The following is a 20038-nucleotide window of genomic DNA, read 5'->3' as shown; positions in this document are numbered from 1 at the left end:
GACATTTGTTTATCTAGTAACATTGCCATTTGTCAACCTTGTAACACTGCAATTTGTCAAAATATGCAGCTAAAAATCACTAGCACTATCTAATTTTTGCAACTAAAATCACTAGCATTGTTCATATGGACACCACTAGCAAGCGTGAGTTGATGGACACATATGCAAATGTACCATTGATTACATGCAACAAGTCATCAGCCCACAACGACAACGAGGATACACGTTGGGTTATAGATCATTTCCAACAAAACATTCTAGTAAATTTTTTCTCACACAACAAATAACAAAGCGATGAAATGAACTTCAGCTCAACCACTCGTCGGCGTTGGAAACGCTTGCTTTGAACCAGAAGTGATTCTCTGGGAAGGGCCAGCTATTGTCAATCTCGAGACCAACGCAGGACTGATCATCCAAGCTAAAGCGGCCTATGTCGGGACCCATATTGGGATGGTAGGGAAGCATAGCAATGTCCGAGGTATAGATACAATTGCTTCTCATAAATGGTAGTAATGTTGTGTCAACAACAGTTGGATCGCCTTCCACCGTCATTGATAGTTTTGTCCAAGGAAGAGCGAGTTTCCTCCAAGACTTTCAATACTGAACCAGGGAGAAGGTGTTGGAGCTAGTACACTAGTATCCATCCCGAATACCCTGCAACGGATGTTGGAATAGGTCTGGAGAGTGCGACCATGCGAGGCAACACCTGCTTCCTTAGTAACATCAGCAGTGCCCTGTATACAGACAAGAAGAGGTGATCCATCGGAATAAGTTGCCAGGCGCCACTAAGTATATGGGTGATGACCCACAAGTGTAGGGGATCTATCGTAGTCCTTACGATAAGTAAGAGTGTCGAACCCAACGAGGAGCAGAAGGAAATGGCAAGCGGTTTTCAGTAAGGTATTCTCTGCAAGCACTGAAATTATCGGTAACAGATAGTTTTGTGATAAGGTAATTTGTAATGGGTAACAAGTAATAAAGGTAAATAAGGTGCAGCAAGATGGCCCAATCCATTTTGTAGCAAAGGGCAAGCCTGGACAAACTCTTATATAAAGGAAAACGCTCCCGAGGACACATGGGAATTATCGTCAAGCTAGTTTTCATCACGCTCATATGATTCGCGTTCGTTACTTTGATAATTTGATATGTGGGTGGACCGGTGCTTGGGTACTGCCCTTCCTTGGACAAGCATCCCACTTATGATTAACCCATATTGCAAGCATCCGCAACCACAAAAGAAGTATTAAGGTAAACCTAACCATAGCATGAAACATATGGATCCAAATCAGCCCCTTACGAAGCAACGCATAAACTAGGGTTTAAGCTTCTGCCACTCTAGCAACCCATCATCTACTTATTACTTCCCAATGCCTTCCTATAGCCCCAAACAATGGTGAAGTGTGATGTAGTCGACGTTCACATAACACCACTAGAGGAAAGACAACATACATCTCATCAAAATATCAAACGAATACCAAATTCACATGACTACTTATAGCAAGACTTTTCCCATGTCCTCAGGAACAAACGTAACTACTCACAAATCATATTCATGTCCATAATCAGAGGGGTATTAATATGCATAAAGGATCTGAACATATGATCTTCCACCAAATAAACCAACTAGCATCAACTACAAGGACTAATCAACACTACTAGCAACCCACAGGTACCAATCTAAGGTTTTGAGACAAAGATTGGATACAAGAGATGAACTAGGGTTTGAGAGGAGACGGTGCTTGTGAAGATGTTGCTGGAGATTGACCCCCTCCCGATGAGAGGATCGATGGTGATGATTTCCCCCTCCCGGAGGGATGTTTCCCCGGCAGAATAGCTCCGCCGGAGCCCTAGATTGGTTTCGCCAGGTTCCGCCACGTAGCGGCGGTGCTTCGCCCCGAAAGCTTCCTTATGATTTTTTCCAGGACGAAAGACTTCATATAGCCAAAGATGGGCACCGGAGGCCTGCCAGGGGCCCACGAGGCAGGGGGCACGCCCAGGGGGTAGGGCGCACCCCCCACCCTCGTGGACGGTGGGTGACCCCCCTCTGGTGCTTTCTTCGCCCAATATTTTTTATTTATTCCAAAACTGAGTTCCGTGAAGTTTCAGGACTTTTGGAGTTGTGCAGAATAGGTCTCTAATATTTGCTCCTTTTCCAGCTGCCGGCATTCTCCCTCTTCATGTAAAACTTGTAAAATAAGAGAGAAAAGGCATAAGTATTGTGACATAATGTGTAATAACAGCCCATAACGCTATAAATATCGATATAAAAGCATGATGCAAAACGGACGTATCAACTCCCCCAAGCTTAGACCTCGCTTGTCCTCAAGCGGAAGCCGATAACCAAAATATGTCCACATGTTTAGAGATAGAGGTGTCGATAAAATAAAATACGGACATGAGGGCATCATGATCATTCTTATAACAGCAACATATATATATTGTCATATGATTTCTTATGCTAAAGTAACAATCTATTCATAATGTCAAGTATGAATCAAAAACTTCATTGAGAACCAACAAACTATAATCTCAGTCATTGAAGCAATTGCAATTTATCATAACATCGGAAAGAGTCAATATAAGAGCTTTTCAGCAAGTCCACATACTCAACTATCATTTAGTCTTCCACAATTGCTAACACTCACGCAATACTTATGGGTATGAAGTTTTAATCGGACACAGAGAAAGATAGGGGCTTATAGTTTTGCCTCCCAACCTTTTACCTCAAGGGTAATGTTAACAATAATAGTTTATGATAACTTACATCCAATTGGATATATATATATATATATATATATATATATATATATATATATATATATATATATCAGGATCTTTCCAACACAATGTGCTTGCCAAAGGATAAAATGTAAAAAGGAAAGGTGAAGATCACCATGACTCTTGTATAAGGTATAAGACAAGAATAAAAGAGAGGCCCTTCGTAGAGGGAAGCAGAGGTTTTCATGTGCTTTTATGGTTGGATGCACGAAATCTTAATGCAAAAGAACGTCACTTTATATTGCCACTTGTGATATGGACCTTTATTATGCAGTCCGTCGCTTTTATTGCTTCCACATCACAAGATCGTATAAAGCTTATTTTCTCCACACTAATAAATCATACATATTTAGAGAGCAATTTTTATTCATGCAACAATGACAACTTACTTGAAGGATCTTACTCAATCCATAGGTAGATATGATGGACTCTCATGGCAAAACCGGGTTTAAGGATATTTGGAAGCACAAGTAGTATCTCTACTTGGTGCAAAGAATTTGGCTAGCATGAGGGGGAAAGGCAAGCTCAGCATGTTGGATGATCCATGACAATATACTTTATTTCGGATATAAGAAAACATAACCCATTATGTTGTCTTCCTTGTCCAACATCAACTTTTTAGCATGTCATATTTTAATGGGTGCTCACAATCATAAAAGATGTCCAAGATAGTATATTTATACGTGAAAACCTCTCTTTCTTTATTACTTCCTATTAATTGCAACGATGACCAAAACTATGTTTGTCAAGTCTCAACAACTTTTATTCATCATACTCTTTTATATGTGAAGTCATTACTCTCCATAAGATCAATATGATCTCTTTAATTATTTTTATTCTTTCTTTTATTCCCTCAAGATCATAGTAATATAATCAAGCCCTTGACTCAAAACTAATCTCTATTATATATAGCTCACGGACTCGATTACATAAAAGGATCATAAAGCAAAACTCAAAACTAGATCATACTAAAACTTTATTCTACTAGATCAAGATATTACTAAAAGGACCGAACTAAGAAAAAGGGTAAAGATAGAGGTGTGATGGTGATACGATACCGGGGCACCTCCCCCAAGCTTGTCAGTTGCCAAGGGGAGTGCCCATACCCGATACTCAATTCTCCTTCCTCGGAGGTGGTGATGATGGAGTTGTCGATGATATAGGCTTGTCGTCCCTCTTCCAAGGGATAGGCTCACCATCATAAAAAGATGATCGGGTCTCCGGGATCCTCAAATCTACGATCCTCTTGAATCTATATTCATACTCACAGTTTTGGTTTTGCAGGTCATAGATCTAGGCTTGGAGGTGCTCGATTTTCTCGTGAAGCTTGAAGATGGCCTCCCCAATGTTCTTGACATCCAGCTTGTGGTTGTTGGTGAACTCCGCGATCATCATGTGGTTGGCGTCGAGTCCGCGTTCCACCATCCCTTGGCACTTGAAAACTTGCTGCTCCATTGCTTCGAGTCTTGTCTCCACGCTTCCGGTCCTCCTTGGTCCCTCAACATCGCGGATGTGCAGCACCCCCTCATGCATCTCAATGGTTTGAGGGTGTTGCAGCACCTCCGTGAGGTAGGGGTTGATGACCTTCTCGAAAAACTTGTCCTTGGGTGCGCTCGAAGACGTCATGGTGATCTAGATTTGTCAGAAAAACAGCTCGAAACAAAAACAGAGGATATTTGCGTGGTACGATGGTCAAAACCTTCGGGAGATTATATAATGAATTTTTACCGACCAAAAGAAGTATCGTGCAAGAAAACGGAGTCCGGAGGGCACACGAGGTGCCCACGAGGCAGGGGGGCGCCCATGGGGGTAGGGCGCGCCCTCCACCTTCGTGGATGCCTCGTGTCCCTTTCGGACTACTTCTTATTTTTCTATTTTCTTAAATATTCCAAAACGGAGAAAAATTGCCATTAGAACTATTTTGGAGTCGATTTACTTACCGTACCACATACCTATTCCTTTTCGGAGTCTGAAACATTCTGGAAAGTGTTCCTTATGTATTCCTCCGGGGTTACGGTTTCAATAACATTGGTTTCAACGTTTATGGGATTACCTGAGATATAATGTTTGATTCTTTGACCGTTCACCACCTTTGGATTTGTGCCTTCGAAGTTGTTGATTTTTATGGCACCGGAACGATAGACCTCCTCTGTAACGTAAGGACCTAGAGAGGAGTTTTCCTGCAAAAAATCTTAAATGAGAGTTGTATAGCAAAACATAATCACCTACATTAAACTCACACATTTGTATCCTTTTGTCATGCCATCTTTTAACTTTTTCTTTAAACAATTTGGCATTATCATAGGCCTGGGTTCTCCACTCATCAAGTGAGCTAATGTCAAATAGTCTCTTCTCACCGGCAAGTTTGAAATCATAATTGAGCTCTTTAATGGCCCAATATGCCTTATGTTCTAGTTCGAGAGGTAAGTGACATGCTTTTCCATAAACCATTTTATATGGAGACATACCCATAGGATTTTTATATGCAGTTCTATAGGCCCATAATGCATCATCAAGTTTTTTGGACCAATTCTTTCTAGATCTATTAACAGTCTTTTGCAAAATTAATTTAATCTCCCTATTACTCAGTTCTACTTGACCGCTAGACTGCGGGTGGTAAGGAGATGCAATTCTATGATTAACATCATACTTAGCAAGCATTTTACGAAAAGCACCATGAATAAAATGTGAACCACCGTCAGTCATTAAGTATCTAGGGACTCCAAACCTCGGAAAAATAACTTCTTTAAGCATCTTAATAGAGGTGTTATGATCAGCACTACTAGTTGGAATAGCTTCTACCCACTTAGTAACGTAATCAACAACAACTAAAATATGTGTATACCCATTAGAGGAAGGAAAAGGTCCCATATAATCAAAGCCCCAAACATCAAATTGTTCAATAACAAGTGAATAGTTCATAGGCATTTCTTGAGGCCTACTAATATTACCAATTCTTTGACATTCATCACAAGACGAGACAAACTTATGGGCATCTTTGAAAAGAGTAGGCCAATAAAAACCGGATTGCAATACCTTATGCGCAGTTCTATCTCCAGCATGGTGTCCTCCATAAGCCTCGGAGTGACACTTGCGTAGGATCTGTTCCTGTTCATGCTTAGGTACTCAAGTCTAATAACACCATCTACTCCTTCTTTATAAAGGTGTGGGTCATCCCAGAAGTAATGTCTTAAATCATAGAAAAACTTTTTCTTTTGCTGGTATGTGAAACTGGGTGGTATAAATTTAGCAACAATGTAATTAGCATAATCAGCATACCATGGAGCAGTACGAGAAGCATTTATGACAGCTAATTGTTCATCAGGAAAGCTATCATCAATAGGTAGTGGGTCATCAAGAACATTCTCTAACCTAGACAAGTTGTCTGCAACGGGGTTCTCAGCTCCCTTTCTATCAATAATATGCAAATCAAATTCTTGTAGTAGGAGAACCCATCTAATAAGTCTAGGTTTAGCATCTTTCTTTTCCATAAGATATTTAATAGCAGCATGATCAGTGTGAACAGTTACTTTAGAATCAACAATATAAGGTCTGAACTTATCACAAGCAAATACAACTGCCAAAAATTCTTTTTCAGTAGTAGCATAATTTCTCTGGGCACTGTCTAGAGTTTTACTAGCATATTGGATAACATTTAATTTCTTATCAACTCTTTGTCCTAAAACAACACCTACAACACAATCACTAGCATCACACATAATTTCGAAGGGTAAATTCCAATCAGGAGGCTGAACAATAGGTGCAGAAATCAAGGCTTTCTTAAGTATTTCAAATGCTTCTACACAATCATCATCAAAGACAAAAGGAACATCTTTTTGTAAGAGATTAGTCAGAGGCCTAGAAATTTTTAGAAGTCTTTAATGAATCTCCTATAAAAACCGGCATGACCAAGGAAACTTCTTATACCTTTAATGTCCTTAGGACACGACATCTTTTCAATAGCATCAACCTTAGCTTTATCAACTTCAATACCTCTTTCAGAAATTTTATGCCCCAAGACAATACCTTCATTAACCATAAAGTGGCACTTCTCCCAATTCAAGACAAGATTAGTTTCTTCACATCTCTGCAAAACTCGATCAAGGTTGCTTAAGCAATCATCAAAAGAAGTCCCATAAACGGAGAAATCATCCATGAAAACCTCAACAATCTTTTCACAAAAGTCAGAGAATATAGCAGTCATACATCTTTGAAAGGTAGCAGGTGCATTACATAAACCAAAAGGCATACGTCTATAAGCAAAGGTACCGAAAGGGCAAGTAAAAGTGGTCTTTTCTCGATCCTCTTTTAACACAGGTATTTGAGAGAAACCAGAATAACCATCTAGAAAGCAAAAATGTGTATGTTTGGATAATCTTTCTAGCATTTGATCAATAAAAGGTAAAGGGTAATGATCCTTTTTAGTAGCTTTATTTAGTTTGCGAAAATCAATTACCATTCTATAACCTGTAACAATTCTTTGTGGGATCAATTCATCTTTATCATTAGGAACAACAGTAATACCTCCCTTCTTAGGGACACAATGGACAGGACTTACCCACTGACTATCAGCAACATGATAAATTACCTGCCTCCAGAAGCTTTAGTATTTCTTTTCTTACCACTTCTTTCATCTTAGGATTTAACCGTCGTTGGTGATCAACAACCGGTTTAGCATCTTTCTCCAATTTTTTTTGTGCTGGCATAGAGTGGGACTAATGCCCTAAAGATCATCAAGAGTATATCCAATGGCAGCGCGGTGCTTCTTCAGAGTTTTCAATAATTTCTCTTTTTCCTGCTCTGAAAGGTTAGCACTAATAATAACAGGATATATCTTCTTTTCATCAAGATAAGCATATTTAAGAGTATCAGGTAATGGTTTAAGCTCAAACATGGGATCTCCCTTTGGTGGAGGGGGATCCCCTAAAATTTCAACAGGCAAGTTGTGTTTCAAGATAGGTCCCTGCTTAAAGAATACTTCATCTATTTCCCTTCTTTCATTCATAAACATATCATTTTCATGGTCTAGCAAATATTGTTCTAAAGGATCATTAGGAGGCACGGCAATAGAAGCAAGACCAATAATTTCATCTTTACTAGGCAATTCTTTATCATGGGGTTGTCTACGAAATTTAGCAAAATTAAAATCATGAGACATATCCCCTAAACCAACAGAAACAATATCCTTTTTGCAATCTATCTTAGCATTAACAGTATTCAAGAAGGGTCTACCAAATATAATGGGACAAAAGTTATCTTGTGGGGAAGCAAGAACAAGAAAATCAGTAGGATATTTAATTTTCCCACACAAGACTTCAACATCTCTAACAATCCCAACCGGTGAGATAGTATCTCTATTGGCAAGCTTGATAGTAACATCAATATCTTCTATCTCAGCAGGTGCAATATCATGCATAATTTCTTCGTATAAAGAATAAGGTATTGCACTGACACTAGCACCCATATCACATAAACCATGACAGCAATGATCTCCTATTTTAACAGAAATAACAGGCATGCCTACAACAGGTCTATGTTTATTTTTAGTATCGGGTTTAGCAATCCTAGCAGCTTCATCACAGAGGTAAATAACATGCCCATCAATATTATCGACCAAGAGATCTTTAACCATAGCAATACTAGGTTCAACTTTAATTTGCTCAGAGGGTTTGGGTGTTCTTATATTACTTTTGTTGACCATAGTTGAAGCTTTAGCATGATCCTTTATTCTAACAGGGAAAGGTGGTTTCTCAATATAAGCAGTAGGAACAATAGGATCAACATTATAAGAGATAGTCTTTTCTTCAACTTTAATAGGTTCAACTACTTTTACTTCAATAGGAGGATGATATTTATACCACTTCTCCTTAGGGAGATCAACATGAGTAGCAAATGATTCACAGAAGGAAGCTACTATCTCAGAGTCAAGTCCATATTTAGTCCTAAATTCACGAAAAACATTGGTATCCATAAAAGATTTAACACAATCAAACCTAGGTGTCATACCTGACTCCTTACCTTCGTCGAGTTCCCAATCTTTAGAGTTGCATTTAATTCTTTCCAATAAATCCCATCTGAATTCAATAGTCTTCATCATAAAAGAACCAGTACAAGAAGTATCGAGCATGGAGTGATTATTGAGGGAAAGCCGAGCATAAATTTTTTGAATAATAATTTGTCTTGAGAGCTCATGATTGGGGCATGAATATAACATTGACTTAAGCCTCCCCCAAGCTTGACGATGCTTTCTCCTTCGCGAGGCCAAAAATTATATATATAATTATGATCACGATGAACCAGATGCATAGGATAAAACTTCTGATGAAATTCTAATTTCAATCGGTTGTAGTTCCATGATCCAATATCATCACATAGCCTAAACCATGTGAATGCCTTTCCCTTCAAAGATAAAGGGAATAATTTCCTCTTGATAACATCCTCGGGCATAGCTGCAAGCTTAAATAATCCACAAACTTCATCCACATAGATTAGGTGCAAATCGGGATGCAATGTTCCATCTCCTGTAAAGGGATTAGCTAGCAGTTTCTCTATCATACCCGAGGGAATTTAAAAGTAAACATTTTCAGTAGGTTCAGTAGGTTGAGGAGAAACTTTTTGCTCTACTGGTCGGGGTGAAGATACCCCGAACAAGCCCCTCAAAGGATTATGTTCCATAGTAACAAGTGACAGTAATTTTCAGCACACAATATAAAATTTTCCTTACCAAATTCCACCTACCAAAGGCGCTTCAGTCCCCGACAACGGCGCCAGAAAAGAGTCTTGATGACCCACAAGTGTAGGGGATCTATCGTAGTCCTTTTGATAAGTAAGAGTGTCGAACCCAACGAGGAGCAGAAGGAAATGACAAGCGGTTTTCAGAAAGGTATTCTCTACAAGCACTGAAATTATCGGTAACAGATAGTTTTGTGATAAGGTAATTTGTAACGGGTAACAAGTAATAGAAGTTAATAAGGTGCAGCAAGATGGCCCAATCCTTTCTGTAGCAAAGGACAAGCCTGGACAAACTCTTATATAAAGGAAAACGCTCCCGAGGACACATGGGAATTATCGTCAAGCTAGTTTTCATCACGCTCATATGATTCGCGTTCGTTACTTTGATAATATGATATGTGGGTGGACCGGTGCTTGGGTACTGCCCTTCCTTGGACAAGCATCCCACTTATGATTAACCCATATTGCAAGCATCCGCAACTACAAAAGAAGTATTAAGGTAAACCTAACCATAGCATGAAACGTATGGATCCAAATCAGCCCCTTACGAAGCAACGCATAAACTAGGGTTTAAGCTTCTGCCACTCTAGCAACCCATCATCTACTTATTACTTCCCAATGCCTTCCTCTAGGCCCAAACAATGGTGAAGTGTGATGTAGTCGACATTCACATAACACCACTAGAGGAAAGACAACATACATCTCATCAAAATATCGAACGAATACCAAATTCACATGACTACTTATAGCAAGACTTTTCCCATGTCCTCGGGAACAAACGTAACTACTCACAAATCATATTCATTTTCATAACCAGAGGGGTATTAATATGCATAAAGGATCTGAACATATGATCTTCCACCAAATAAACCAACTAGCATCAACTACAAGGAGTAATCAGCACTACTAGCAGCCCACAGGTACCAATCTGAGGTTTGGAGACAAAGATTGGATACAAGAGATGAACTAGGGTTTGAGAGGAGACGGTGCTGGTGAAGATGTTGCTGGAGATTGACCCCCTCCTGATGAGAGGATCGATGGTGATGATGATGGTGATGATTTCCCCCTCCCGGAGGGATGTTTCCCCGGCAGAACAGCTCCGCTGGAGCCCTAGATTGGTTTCGCCAGGTTCCGCCTCATGGCGGCGGTGCTTCGTCCCGAAAGCTTCCTTATGATTTTTTCCAGGACGAAAGACTTCATATAGCCATAGATGGCACCGGAGGCCTGCCAGGGGGCCCACGAGGCAGGGGGCGCGCCCAGGGGGGTACGGCGTGCCCCCACCCTCGTGGACGGTGGGTGACCCCCCTCTAGTGCTTTCTTCGCTCAATATTTTTTATTTATTCCAAAACTGACTTTCGTGAAGTTTCAGGACTTTTGGAGTTGTGCAGAATAGGTCTCTAATATTTGCTCCTTTTCTAGCTGCCAGCATTCTCCCTCTTCATGTAAACCTTGTAAAATAAGAGAGAAAAGGCATAAGTATTGTGACATAATGTGTAATAACAACCCATAATGCGATAAATATCGATATGAAAGCATGATGCAAAATGGACGTATCAATGGGTCTTGCTCGTCCTCATGCTCGTGATCATCAACATCGTCATCTCCCCCTTGGTTATAAAAATTTTCAAGTATAGGTGGTGGAATGTTCACAGGACCTTGGAAATACAAGAAGGTTAATTAATTAATAAAGGGAAACTAGCTAACCCGCATGCATGTGGATGAGACAATTATAATTACGGTGGAAGACAAACATACCGAAAGCATGATGATTCCATGCAAAAATAGTGCCACGAGTGGTGGCAGCAAACACAAGACCCTCGTATTGAATTGCATCACAGTACTCATCCGTGTACAGAAATTGATTTTTGAGCAATATCCATTGAGGCGTGGAAGTAAGGAAGACAACAAGCTTGTCGAAGATAGCAACAACTTCATAGTTCGTGTAATCCCAAGAGCGGTTGGGAACTCGACAAATTGCTATCTTCCGTAGATGATAGTCACCATGATCGTATTTGAACTCACATAGAATACTCAACCTCTGGGCAGTCGTCTGAGATTTTTGGAAGTGGAACACGGTGACGAGTGTACACATTCACAAGTTCCCACTCGCAGTTGTACCCAATATAAACAACCCAATCTCCATTTGCGCCTGCCCAAGCCTTGCCCTCAAGCGATGGCATCTTAACATCATACGTATCATTATCAAGCGGCATCAACTTACACAAGGCGAGGCTTCCCTCGTCCCCGCGCCAGTCAGCAGGGTCACGGCAAAGAAGATAGGGGAGATCAAACTGCTCCTGGACCCTTGGGTTCCTTGTAATGATGTTATTAGTTGAGTCGAGAATGGTCTTGAACGAACCTGCCATGCTAGCCGAGGTGATGACGCCGCACCGATCAATGAGTTCCTCCACCACGTCATCTTTCAGATCGGGGCAAGAATAACGGGGTCGTTTCCGGCCTGTTCCCTCCATGGAGAAGATGATCAAACAATGGCAGAAGGAAGGGTGAAGGCAAATGGAAGGAGGAAGAGCGTGCGACAACAGTTCCAAATCGAGAGGTAAAGGCGAAGAGGCGATGGACGGTTGCCACGGTACACGAAGAGGCGCCTGGGGAGCGAAGGGTTGCCACAGAGGTCACACATTGACGACAAGGGCCGAGTGAACCGCATGCGTATATCGCACACACCTTGATCTGGCTGACCGTTTCTTTTGTGTTGCCTAATCACAAACAGTTCATCCGAGTGAACCGTATGTTGTATATCGCACACACCTTCATCTGGCTGCCCGTTTCTTTTGTGTTGCCTAATCACAAATAGTTCATCCGAGTGAACCGTATGCTGTGTATCGCACACGCCTTCATCTGGCTGCCCATTTCTTTTGTTCCTCCTCATCGCAAACAGTTAATTGAACTGAATCGTATGCCCTGCATCACACACGCAACTAAAATATGAACCGTGTTTGATGCATCCGTCATCGCAAAAGTTTTATACATTTCTGACGGTTTTCATAAACCACCGTTTGCGATTATGGCATCGCACATAGTTTCTCGAAGGGTCTCTGATTGTAGTGTCGTGTTAGCAGCATCCTGTAGTAGCGGGTAGAGCAAAGCTAATGACTACTCGATAGTTCAGTGTGCCATGCTTTACGGCTTAGAATCGGGACTTCAAAGACATTTTGAACATCATGGAGCATATGAGATGTTCCAGGAGTTGAAGTTAATATTTCAAGCAAATGCCCGAGATGAGAGATATGAAGTCTCCAACAAGTTCTATAGCTGCAAAATGGAGGAGAATAGTTCTGTCAGTGAACACATACTCAGAATGTATGGGTACCACAATCACTTGACTCAGCTGGGAGTTGAGCTTCCTGATGATAGTGTCATTGACATAGTTCTTCAATCACTGCCACCAAGCTATAAAGGCTTCGTGATGAACTATAATATGCAAGGGATGGAAAAGACAATTCCCGAGCTCTTCACGATGCTAAAGGCTGAAGAAGCATCAAGTGTTGATGGTTAACAAGACCACTAGTTTAAAGAAAAAGGGCAAAGGGAAGAAGGGGATCTTCAAGAAGAACAACAAGCAAGTTGCTGCTCAAGGGAAGAAGCCCAAGTCTGGACCTAAACCTGAGACTGAGTGCTTCTACTACAAAGGCACTGGTCACTGGAAGCGGAACTGCCCAAAGTATTTGGCGGATAAGAAGGATGGCAAAGTGAAAGGTATATTTGATATACATGTTATTGATGTGTACCTTACTAATGCTCGTAGTAGCACCTGGGTATTTGATACTAGTTCTGTTGCTCATATTTGCAACTCGAAACAGGGGCTATGGATTAAACGAAGATTGGCTGAGGACGAGGTGACGATGCGCGTGGGAAATGGTTCCAAGGTTGATGTGATCGCCGTCGGCACGCTACCTCTACATCTACCATCGAGATTAGTTCTAACCTAAATAGTTGTTATTTGGTGCCAGCGTTGAGCATGAATATTATATCTGGATCTTGTTTGATGTGAGACGGTTATTCATTTAAATCAGAGAATAATGGTTGTTCTATTTGTATGAGTAATATCTTTTATGGTCATGCACCCTTGATGAGTGGTCTATTTTTGTTGAATCTTGATTGTAGCGATACACATATTCATAATATTTAAGCCAAAAGATGCAAAGTTAATAATGATAGTGCAACTTATTTGTGGCACTGCCGTTTAGGTCATATTGGTGTAAAGCGCATGAAGAAACTCCATGCTGATGGGCTTTTGGAATCACTTGATTATGAATCACTTGATGCTTGTGAACCATGCCTCATGGCAAGATGACTAAGACTCCGTTCTCCGTAACAATGGAGCGAGCAACTGACTTCTTGGAAATAATACATACTGATGTATGCGGTCCGATGAGTGTTGAGGCTCGCGGCGGGTATCGTTATTTTCGGACCTTCATAGATGATTTGAGCAGATATGGGTATATCTACTTAATGAAACAAAAATCTGAAACGGTTGAAAAGTGCAAATAATTTCAGAGTGAAGTGGAAAATCATTGTAACAAGAAAATTAAGTTTCTACGATCTGATCGTGGAGGTGAATATTTGAGTTATTAGTTTGGTCTTCATTTGAAACAATGTGGAATAGTTTCGCAACTCACGCCACCTGGAACACCACAGCGTAATGGTGTGTCCGAACGTCGTAATCGTACTTTATTAGATATGGTGCGATCTATGATGTCTCTTACCGATTTACCGATATCGTTTTGGGGTTATGATTTAGAGACGGCTACATTCACATTAAAAAGGGAACCATCTAAATCCGTTGAGACGACGCCATATGAACTATGGTTTAGCAAGAAACCTAAGCTGTCGTTTCTTAAAGTTTGGGGCTGCGATGCTTATGTGAAAAAGCTTCAACCTGATAAGCTCAAACCCAAATCGGATAAATGTTGTCATAGGATACCCAAAGGAGACTGTTGGGTACACCTTCTATCACAGATCCAAAGGCAAGATATTCGTTGCTAAGAATGGATCCTTTCTAGAGAAAGAGTTTCTCTCGAAAGAAGTGAGTGGGAGGAAAGTACAACTTGATGAGGTAATTGTACCTTCTCCGGAATTGGAAAGTAGTACATCACATAAATCCGTTCCAGTGATTCCTACACCAATTAGTGAGGAAGCTAATGATGATGATCATGAAACTTCAGATCAAGCAAGGTCAAAAAAAACATCAGATCAAGTTACTACCGAACCTCGTAGGTCAACCAGAGTACGATCCGCACCAGAGTGGTACAGTAATCCTGTTCTTGAGGTCATGTTACTTGACCATGACGAACATACGAACTATGAGGAAGCGATGATGAGCCCAGATTCCGCAAAATGGCTTGAGGCCATGAAATCTGAGATGGGATCCATGTATGAGAACAAAGTGTGGACTTTGGTTGACTTGCCCGATGATCGGCAAGCCATTGAGAATAAATGGATCTTCAAGAAGAAGACTGACACTGACAGTAATGTTACTGTCTACAAAGCTCGACTTGTTGTGAAAGGTTTTTGTCAAGTTCAAGGAGTTAACTATGATGAGACCTTCTCACCCGTAGCGATGCTTAAGTCTGTCCGCATCATGTTAGCAATTGCCACATTTTATGATTATGAAATTTGGCAAATGGATGTCAAAACTGCATTCCTTAATGGATATCTTAAAGAAGAGTTGTATATGATGCAACCAGAAGGTTTTGTCGATCCTAAAGGCGCTAACAAAGTGTGCAAGCTCAGCGATCCATTTATGGACTGGTGCAAGCCTCTCGGAGTTGGAATATACGCTTTGATAGTGTGATCAAAGCATATGGTTTTATACAGACTTTTGCAGAAGCCTGTATTTACAAGAAAGTGAGTGGGAGCTTTGTAGCATTTCTAATATTATATGTGGATGACATATTGTTGATTGGAAATAATACAGAATTTCTGGATAGCATAAAAGGATACTTGAATAAGATTTTTTCAATGAAAGACCTCGGTGAACCTGCTTATATATTGGGCATCAAGATCTATAGAGGTAGATCAAGATGCTTAATTGGACTTTCACAAAGTACATACCTTGATAAAGTTTTGAAGAAGTTCAAAATGGATCAGTCAAAGAAAGGGTTCTTGCCTGTGTTACAAGGTGTGAACTTGAGTCAGACTCAATGCCCGACCACTGGAGAAGATAGAGAGAAAATGAAAGTCATTCCCTATGCTTCAGCCATAGGTTCTATCATGTATGCAATGCTGTGTACCAGACCTGATGTGTGCCTTGATATAAGTTTAGCAGGAAGGTACCAAAGTAATCCAGGAGTGGATCACTGGACAGCCGTCAAGAATATCCTGAAATACCTGAAAAGGACTAAGGATATGTTTCTCGTTTATGGAGGTGACAAAGAGCTTGTCGTAAATGGTTACATCGATGCAAGCTTTGACACTGATTCGGATGACTCTAAGTCGCAAACCGGATATGTATTTATATTGAATGGTGGAGCTGTAAGTTGGTGCAGTTCCAAGCAGAGCGTCGTGGCAGGATCTACGTGTGAAGCGGAGTACATAGCTGCTTCGGAAGCAGCAAATGAATGAGTCTGGATGAAGGATTTCATATCCGATCTAGGTGTAATACCTAGTGCATCGGGTCCAATGATAATCTTTTGTGACAATACTGGAGCACTTTGAGGGAGTCCTGGATTAGGGGGTCCTCGGACTGCCGGACTATATACTTTGGCCGGACTGTTGGACTATGAAGATACAAGATTGAAGACTTCGTCCCGTGTCCGGATGGGACCCTCCTTGGCGTGGAAGGCAAGCTTGGCAATTCGGATCTGTAGATCTCCTCCCTTGTAACCGACTCTGTGTAACCCTAGCCCCCTCCGGTGTCTATATAAACCGGAGGGTTTAGTTCGTAGAACAACAATCATAATCATAGGCTAGCTTCTAGGGTTTAGCCTCTACGATCTCGTGGTAGATCAAATCTTGTAATACTCATATCATCAAGATCAATCAAGCAGGAAGTAGGGTTTTACCTCCATCGAGAGGGCCCGAACCTGGGTAAACTTTGTGTCCCCCGCCTCCTGTTACCATCCGCCTCAGACGCATAGTTCGGGACCCCCTACCCGAGATCCGCCGGTTTTGACACCGACATTGGTGCTTTCATTGAGAGTTTCACCGTGCCGTCACCATAAGGCTTGATGGCTCCTTCGATCATCGACAACGATGCGATCCAGGGTGAGGTTTTTCTCCCCGGACAAATCTTCGTATTCGGCGGCTTCGTACTGCGGGCCAACTCGCTTGGCCATCTAGAGCAGATCGAGAGCTACGCCCCTGGCCGTCAGGTCAGGTTTGGAAACTTAAACTATACTGCCGACATCCGCGGAGACTTGATCTTCGACGGATCCGAGCCTATGTCAGGTGTGCCGCACAGCCACGATGAGCATGACTTAGCTCTGTCATCAGACGGTGCGCGAGAGATCACACCTGTAACTACTCCGGCCCTCAATTCGGAGCAGTTCGCCCCGTCCGAGGACGGGTGGATGGACCCCGGCACGGAGGCCGCACACTCAGCGGCGATAGAGCCGGATACTGACTTCACCTCTTATGAGACCCGTGTTGCCGGATCCTTGGATTCGTCCCCGGCCACGGGCTCCGAACCGCCTGCGTCCGTGCCTATCGAATCCGATTGGGCATCGATCATGGAGTTTTCCTCCGCGGATATCTTTGAGCACTCGACCTTGGGCGACGTACTAAATTCATTAAGGTCTCTCTCCTTGTCAGGAGACCCTTGGCCGAACTATGTCCGGCTTGAGTGGGAAGCGGACGACAAAGAAATTCGGTCCCCACCCACCACCCACTTAATAGCCACTGTCGACGACTTAACCGACACGCTCGATTTCGACTCCGAAGACATCGACGGTATGGACGACGATGCAGGAGAAGAACAGGAACCGCCACCCACAGGGCGCTGGACTGCCACCTCATCATACGATATATACATGGTGGACACCCCCAAAGACAAAAACGACGAGGAATGGGAAGAAGCAGCGAAGGACAGTTCCCTCGAGAAGCAACCAAAGCGACGACGCAGGCGCCGCTCCAAACCCCGCCTCGGCAAAAACAGCAATAACAGCGCAAGAAAGAATAATACCCCGGGCGACTCCAGAGGAAACGACGACCACATGGACCCAGCGATAGAGCAGGATGAGCCAGCGGACGGTGAACATAGTACGGAACCTCTGTCCAACAACGGTGACGCCGAGGGTAAAGCTAATCAACCTGTCTCCGGAGAGGAGAACAGTCTGGACGATGATGCACACGTCATCCCGGAAAGGCACTTGGAGCAAGAGAACCTCCACAGAAGGCTTCTTGCCACCGCAAGGAGTCTAAAGAAGCAGAAGCAAAGGCTCAAGGCCGCGCAAAATACACTCAACAGTAGATGGAACAAAGTGCTCGACACTGCAGAAAAGTACGGTGGCAGTCGCCACACAAAGAGCTATCCAAAGCACAAGCTGCTGCCTGAATTCGATGACGAGGCTCTAGAGCCTATACAGCCGAAAAATAAAATGGCTGATCAGCCGGATCGACCACCCCGTGGCCGCGATAGGGCGGCTAAAAATGTCGGTATGACCAGGTCCATCTATGGATCTCGGAAGCGCGCTCCGGCACAGAACCAAAACCGAACACTACAACCGTCAGAACGCCATGACACATCCAAATACAGGGGTGCCGTGCACCCCCTATGCTTCACCGATGAGGTGCTGGATCACGAATTTCCAGAGGGGTTCAAACCCGTGAACATAGAGGCATACGACGGAACGACAGACCCTGGGGTCTGGATTGAGGACTTTATCCTTCATATCCATATGGCTCGCGGAGATGATCTCCACGCCATCAAATACCCGCCCCTCAAGTTGAAAGGACCAGCTCGGCACTGGCTAAAGAGCCTCCCCGAAAACTCAATTGGAAGTTGGGAAGAGCTTGAGGATGCTTTTAGGGCTAATTTTCAAGGGACCTATGTCCGGCCTCCGGATGCAGATGATTTAAGTCATATAATTCAACAGCCCGGAGAGTCAGCCTGAAAGCTTTGGAACAGATTCCTCACTAAGAAGAATCAAATTGTCGATTGCCCAGACGTCGAAGCCTTAGCGGCTTTCAAACACATTGTCCGGGACGAATGGCTCGCCAGACACCTCGGCCAGGAAAAACCAAGGACAATGGAAGCCTTAACAAGCCTTATGACCCGCTTTTGCGCGGGCGAAGATAGTTGGCTGGCCCGTAGTGGCACCAGCGACCCAGGCACATCCGAATTCAGGGATGGTAATGGGAAACTGCGACGCCATAAAAGCAAGCGTCGAAGCAATGAAGACAGCCCAGACAACACGGCGGTAAACGCCGGATTCAGGGGCTCTCAACCCGGTCAACGGAAAAGCCATTTAAAGGCAGCAGGGATGGACCGTCCAGCCTTAACAAGATTCTAGACAGATTATGTCAGATTCATGGCACCTCCGACAAACCTGCAAATCACACCAACAGAGAATGCTGGGTCTTCAAGCAAGCCGGCAAGCTAAACGCCGAGCACAAGGGGAGGGAAACACCAAGTGAAGACAAGGATGAGCCTCGCCGGCAAAACACTGGGGGACAGAAAAAATTCCCGCCAGAGGTCAAAACAGTGAACATGATTCACGTAACGAAGAGGAGGAGCAAACGCGCACTCCGAGACGTATGCACCGTGGAGCCCGTCACCCCCAAGTTCAACCCTTGGTCGGCCTACCCGATCATTTCGATCGTAGGGATCACCCGACTAGTATCCGGCACGGAGGATCTGCTGCCTTGGTGCTAGACCCAATAATTAATGGATACCATCTCACCCGAGTCCTTATGGACGGCGGCAGTAGTCTCAATCTGATATATCAGGACACAGTCCGCAAAATGGGGATAGACCCGACAAGAATTAACCAAAGCAATACTACCTTTAAAGGAGTAATACCAGGCCCAGAGGCCCGCTGCACGGGCTCTCTAGTACTAGAGGTTGTATTCGGTTCACCCAACAACTTCCAAAGCAGCTATCAAGCACTACTCGGAAGTTAACCTTTGACATTGCTCCATTCCGAAGCAGCTATCAAGCACTACTCGGAAGAACGGCCTTCGCTCGTTTTAACGCAGTACCGCATTATGCTTATCTTAAGCTTAAGATGCCCGGTCCACGTGGCACCATCATAGTTAGCGGAAACGCAGAGCGTTCCTTGCGTACGGAAGAATGTGTGGCGGCTTTAGCAGCCGAACACTAACTGGCCTCTCCAACCAGAATAAATGATCTGTCGTCAAGACCGCGGACACGGGTAGACGAGTCCGGCGCAACACTGGCTGTAACAGCTCAGATAAACCTGAGATTGGGTTGATGGATATATCCCCATAAGTGGCGCTAGGGGCTTCCCGCATGTAAAAAGAACTACAGTTCGGGTTGACCTTATTTAGATTGAATTTTAATGGTTTATTAAGAATAACCAATTTTTCGCACGAATACTTTCACCTG

The sequence above is a fragment of the Triticum aestivum genome, chromosome 4D, assembly GCF_018294505.1.
Source record: "Triticum aestivum cultivar Chinese Spring chromosome 4D, IWGSC CS RefSeq v2.1, whole genome shotgun sequence".
Taxonomy (NCBI): Eukaryota; Viridiplantae; Streptophyta; class Magnoliopsida; order Poales; family Poaceae; genus Triticum; species Triticum aestivum.
This window is presented reverse-complemented; position numbering follows the sequence as displayed.